Source organism: Papilio polytes, unplaced genomic scaffold (assembly GCF_000836215.1).
Source record: "Papilio polytes unplaced genomic scaffold, Ppol_1.0 DF821956.1, whole genome shotgun sequence".
Taxonomy (NCBI): domain Eukaryota; kingdom Metazoa; phylum Arthropoda; class Insecta; order Lepidoptera; family Papilionidae; genus Papilio; species Papilio polytes.
The window spans coordinates 1335622-1342082 of NW_013527248.1; the positions used below are offsets into that span (position 1 = coordinate 1335622).

The 6461-nt window shown below is 33.8% G+C and overlaps 1 long non-coding RNA gene across 1 annotated transcript in view; it reads right to left on the reverse strand.

Moving 5' to 3' along the window:
• LOC106107635 overlaps positions 1–6455 on the reverse strand; it is a 69732-nt gene extending 63277 nt beyond the window's left edge. Inside the window, exon 1 of the long non-coding RNA XR_001225876.1 lies at positions 6373–6455. This is a non-coding gene — a long non-coding RNA (uncharacterized LOC106107635). The remainder of the gene's footprint in view (positions 1–6372) is intronic.
• Positions 6456–6461: the final 6 nt, after the last annotated feature.

Genomic DNA, 6461 nt, shown 5'->3' on the forward strand with positions numbered 1-6461 from the left:
CTTTCCCACATTAGGTTTTTTATCCAAAATATTTACCTCCTAAGTTTAATGGCGTGAAATATATAGCCTAAAGCGTGACGTAAGTATAGGGCATTTTATTAAAAAAAAAATCAAAAATATGCTGTAATTGCTGACATCTTAGGCAACAAAGAAGTGTGTGTTTACGGTTCATTATAATAGTATAGAAGTATAGATAATTTTGCCTTTTACCATAAATACAGAACATAAATTGTTACAAACATATTCCACTTTTTAATAGTAACGCAGATTGTGTTATATTGAATTTTTATACAGTTACATCTTTAATACAAACCATTTGACATAAATAAAACTGGGTCGGAAAGAAATAAGAATGTTTCCAAGGATTAAAACTTTATTAAAACGTGAGGATTACAAATTTAGTGGAAATGATTTCAAATGTTCGAAGGTTGTTTATGGCTTCGTATAGAAATCGAAACGTGGGCGAAAACTTGGGAAGTTTGTAGGAAAGAAAACGTAAAGGTCACTGGAGGATTACAACAAACTTTTTAACAACCAAAAACTTAAGTCTTAAGTATTTTTCGTTAAATTAAATGAGTCCCAAAGGTATTAGATTGTAAAAAAATCTATAAGTACAGTTAGGGTCCTTCACGATGTTACACTTTCAGAAAAATTGCCTTATTCTTTGCAACGAGGACAGATTCTTTCTCTTACTAAGGAATAAGCAATTATCTGTGTATCATAGGTTGACAATTTCAGATACATTTAAATACGTTCAATTGGTTAGTGTAAATTACATTAACCAATAGGACAACTGTTAGTATAAAGTACAGAAACTCAGTGTACATTTTCCTTATTTAATCTTTACTACGCCGACTGTGAGAGCAGTAAATCTATGACTTATTCAGACACTCCTTTCCGTTGTGTCTTTACATTTTAAAATATTCCGTTTCAAGGCGACCTACATTCAGGCATATAATTTGCCGGCGTCGTTTAACACAATTAGACACAGCTTTGCGACGTGGCCTTTTTAAATATTAAAGATACGTCAGTTTCACCTGAACGTATGTTTTCTTATGGCTATAAATAAATATATTTAAAAGCTAACGAACACCTTTAACTAAACTAACGCACGATTTTTAGTTGTGTAAATAGTTGTATTCGCTGTAAACAATGATTGTCGATTGTTTTTTGCACAACTGTTTCACAATAAACTGTTTTTGCACAACTAAAAATCGAGTAGTGTGCGCACCATATAAGCTCTTAGGAATCGAAGCGAGACTACACAGTTGTGCGATAGTTTAGTCAAAGGTGTAATCTATACTAATATAATAAAGCGTAAACCCACACTACTTTGTAGGATGTCAGCAATCACAGCATATTTTTGAATAATTCTTTCTTTAATAAAAAGCATTACACTTACGTCACGCTTTAGGCTATATATTTTCAGGCCATTAAACTTAGGGGGTAAATATTTTGGATAAAAACCCTAATGTGGGAAAGAGACCATAGAACGTGAGATTGCCAAGATTTGTCATTTTGACATTTGCTATTGATAATTTGACAAATGTAAACAATAAAAAAAATCATAATTTTATGCGGATGAAGTCACACGGGAACAGCTAGTCGCTTATAACATTTGACATGTATTATTGGATTCCATCAAACAAGACAAATTATGTTTACCTGATACCTAAAACAGACGATGTACTTTCTAATTTTGAGTATGCAAGCAACATTTGAAAACGAATCAGACTTAAATTCACTGTTAGAATTACTCGAATAAAATAAAGTACTTCTTAAACCCGTAATGAAACATCAATTCTAAGTAGTTACTTCAGTAAATAGCAAAAGTGTATTTGGTGTGGGATCATTATCTGACGCTCCAGTGCCACGGTGGGTGCGCCTCGGTCGAGGAGAGCGTCTTACTATACTTGAAGAGCTTTGGGCATTGTAATTTGCTTTTACCTTGCTGCATGCAAGGTTAAGCTTTTGAAATTGATATAGATATTGTAAATGATTTATGGAGATTTTGAGAGTATTGTCAAAGACAGAACTTAATTTTATGTAAACGTAGAATTTGTAATAGAGTAAGTTTATTGATTTTTGACTTGGCACGTCTGGAACAAGAGTAATATTCTCCCCGACGTGCCAACTCAAACTATCATCCGTACTAAGTTGTAACATGTGAAGGTACAACAAAGCGGTTTCCTCCTGCCTCCGTTTGAACAGCGCTGGATAATGAAATCAATAGATTTTGCGCTCCAATAACTTGCAAAAAGATAAGGGAAGTTAATGCGTTTGTTGCCCTGAGCTTGTATAAGTACAGAATATGTGAATATGATGCTATCTTAAACTTGCTTAGATATCGATTGAAAAAAGAAAATGCCTTTGTAAAATCGATTCCAAAAATTATAACGTTCACTCTGATTAAATTTCTATATTCTTTCATAGAAAGCAATTTAATGATGATAATTAAAATATAGGTAACTTTCTATTAAACGAAATCATTTATAACAAAACTTTATAAAACAAAACAAGTTTAGATGGATGGATGTTTGTTAGAGTTTGTAGCCAAAGCGGCTAAATGAATTTTGATGAAATTTGGTATCGATGTAGAGGATAGTCTGGAAGAACATATAGGATACTCAATTTTGTTTTTTTTTTTTTATCCCACGCGGACGGAGTCGTTGGCGATATCTAGTAAGTTAATATAAATACGAAACTGACCTGTCAAGGCATTAGAAAGCGTTCGGCTTCTCGCTATTTCAGTCACATCGGTCTGTCCTAAACCCAAAGCCTGACCTAATAAGACCAAGGCATAAACACAAATAGATTGAAATTAAGTCAACCTTTGCTTCAGCTCAGAATATCCGTAATCAATTAGAATACCGTCCGTCTGTGTTGTTTCTATTTCACTTTTACATGACCCAATATCGTTCTAATTTAGTGGTTCTATAGCTCAAAGTACAGAAAAATCGATGGATCCTACGCAAATTTCACATCTTAAAAATTAATTACGAAACATCAAACATCAATATATCCTTCTCCCTACGGAGGGTCGGCACAGTATATGCTGTTCTTCCATATCTATCAGTCATTATATCTGAATCCACTCCCTTTTTTATCAACTTCTACAGACTCTTGGTCCGTACTCTTTTTTGCACAGTTTGTTTTTCTTTTTTTTTATTGCGTAGTCCTTATAACACTAGTGAGTTCGTTTTTTTTAATGCACATTTTTTTAATTTTTACTTATACTAACACAATAGTTGTCGGTGACGATGGATGTATCCTTGTACAGAGCCTTTCAGACCTTCTACGATCGCTGTGTCTCTGTTTCCATCTGAATCCACTACCTTAAGCATATCCTCTTTCACACAATCCAACCATACTTCCTTCGGTCTTCTTCCTTTGTAGACACCACATTCATACTTAATACTTCCTTGTTTGTGTCCTAAGATTAATATACGTTAGGAAAATCTACACTTCTTTCTGACATTATCTTATTTAAAGAGAAATAAGTATTTATCAAGTTAATTAAAAAAAATGAAAATCGCAAAATTTCGGCTTACGATAGTCAATGTGGAACTTCGAGATATCGCTAGCTCTGCCTTTTTCATAGAAATCGAGCGAGATGAAAGAGAGATTCCAAATTTTTACACGTTTCCAGCATTGGAAACTTAGAGTTAGTATCATTAATTTATACTTTAATCATCTTATTACATTACTTCGGATCGAGAATCGTACGTTTATATGATCACAGTGGTAGTGCCCGCTTTAACATCTTAGTACTGCAGGGCCGGCACGCCCGGTGTAATACCACGACCACACAGAAGACAGGCGTGAAATGGAAGCAATTCCGTGTTTCGTCTCATGAGTGTGGCGCCGGAGGCCTAATTTAAGTCCATTTCGCTTTACCACCCTTTTCTTATAAGGAGAGGTTGGGAAGAGGAAGTGGATTTGACGGTGGAGGAGATGCATAGGAAGGGGAAATATCCTCTTTATGTGCGTCTCCTCCTCCGTCGTATAAGGGTAGGCAACGCATCTGCAATTGCTGATGTCTATGGACAGCGGTCACTTCGCCATTTTGGCGATTTCAGAGGGCCGCTTGCTCGTTTGCCACCTATTAAAAAAAAAGCTATAATGGTAATTTTTGACCTAATTGAGAACATCAATATCTGACAAATTACTAGGAAAAAAAGTCCTTGACTGTACCCGCCGAAAGTCGAAAGCCAATTATTATGAGTACCCATTATTTATTTTTAATTATCGTTCGGCTTTTGTTTATGGAAACACGAATTATTTTCCAAAAGGCAGTGAATGCTTACCATTGTCCCCTGCGGCCCCTGTCTTGACTCATAGCAACGCTAAGTACCCCTAATTAGGTATATTTGTGACGTCACGCTCACTGCCGTACGCGGCTGTATCTTGTAGATCGAATCTATATAATCAATCCCAATGGGAAAAAATCCGGATATTGGGCCGATCGCTCAACGGGAAAGGCTTCCATTTTTAAGTGTCAAAGATTAAACAACGTAAAGAATATAGTGTCTCCGTTATCTGGGGATTTTAGTGCCTTTTTGACCGACTTCCCAAAAGAAGGAGGTGCTCAATTCGTCGATATGTTTTTTTTTTATGTGTGTTACGGCATAACTCCGCCGCTAGTGGACCGATTTTGATAATTCTTTTTTTATCCGAAAGGTAATGCTTGCAGGTGGGTCCCATTTTTTTGTTTGATTTTTGTACTACAACTTATTGGATTGATATTGGTAGTTTATGAAAGAATATCGTTTTACTGTATTTGATACGAAACTGACAGACTGACGCAGCGACGGGCGTTTTACATTAATATTCATTGAAAGTCAATGAAAATGCAAAACTCACCGACTTATAAAGAGAAAAATATTTTCATAAAAAAACTTTGATTTAATTTATTCCATTTATATCCCTAACTCTATTCTAATAAAAATATCAATTTAACTAAAGTATCAAATGTCTAATTAAAATTCTATTTAGAATTTAGAACATTTCTGAAACGAATCTCGAATTCTTCGCTTCGTAAATCAATCTGACAGACGTAAACATCTTAATCTTTGAGTTCATATTTAAATGTCGTTTCAGTACTGAGCCTTAAGAAAAATCGAAAAGAAACTTTATACATTAAAATAATAATCCATTAATATATAAAAACATCTTCGTATAAAATGTTTAATAATTCCATTGACGACAATTTTTTATTGATTTCATACATTAATTCTAACAGCATTTTCTTTCCGTTATAAATGTGCTAACGAAGTTGTGCAGCGAACTTTTTATCGGATCTCTGAATGAATAAAACTCTATTCATTTAACATTGTTAACTCTACCTTTTAACATGTGAAGACAAACGAGCAAGAATTTATTAATTGACTAGCTTTCGCTCGCGATTCTGTCCGCATGGAATTAGAAAATACAAAAGTGAGTAGTCTATGTGTTCTTCCAGACTATCGTCTACATCTGTACCAAATTTCATCGAAATCCGTCCAGCCGTTTATGCTACAAACTAATAAACATTCATCCATCTAAACTTTCGCATTTATAATATTAGTATGAAGTATGACAAGTATCATTAACAATAAAGCCACAAAAACTAAAATAATTAGTTACAGATGGAAAAGTACAAATGTTTATTCTCTAGAAATTGAATAAAGATACAAATTTCGGTACAGATTAACAAAAAATCATACTCTTCATAAACTATTAATTTCATCGTAAATTACGGTACTTATGTATTGTGAAACGTTAATAAAACCACTAACACTCATCATTAACGTAATTTTTGTAAATATTAACGTTACTTAATTTAATAACTTGTAATTAATAATATTAAAAACAAGTATATGAAGTTTGAAAATAACCTATAAAATTTTATAATATCAAAATCGTCGATCGGAGAACAATTTCCCGCCAAACGCACGTCAAATATGTTTTACAGATAACATATAACGCATTTTTTTCTATAAATCAGTAAGTTTTTTTCCATTACGTGTAGTTAGCAAGTACACAGCACAGTGCAACGACGACGCAATTAAAAATTTTGCATTAATCGTACCACAGATAAGAAAAGTTTAGCAACTGGCACATGAGAGTAACTATCATTTTAAAATAAATTATAATTTAAAGTTTGGTCTCACATCAACGATTTATACGGCTTAAAACACTGCTTTTGTATATGTATTAAATGATTTCGTAAAAAAACGTTAATTCTATTTCATGTATTAAAACTTGAATTCCAAAGTTTGTAGAAAATTTTATTAAACATTTTAGAATACACGTCAACCGTAACAAAAACAGATTTTTATAACTACTGTTGACTCTTGAATCTAACTAGATTTTAAATATAAAAACACTTACTTGCCAAATAGTGGATGCCAGAGGTGGAATGAAGCAGGGTCGTGCGGGAGCGGTTGGGCTTGCGGCGGCGGCTCGCCCGACGTCGTGCT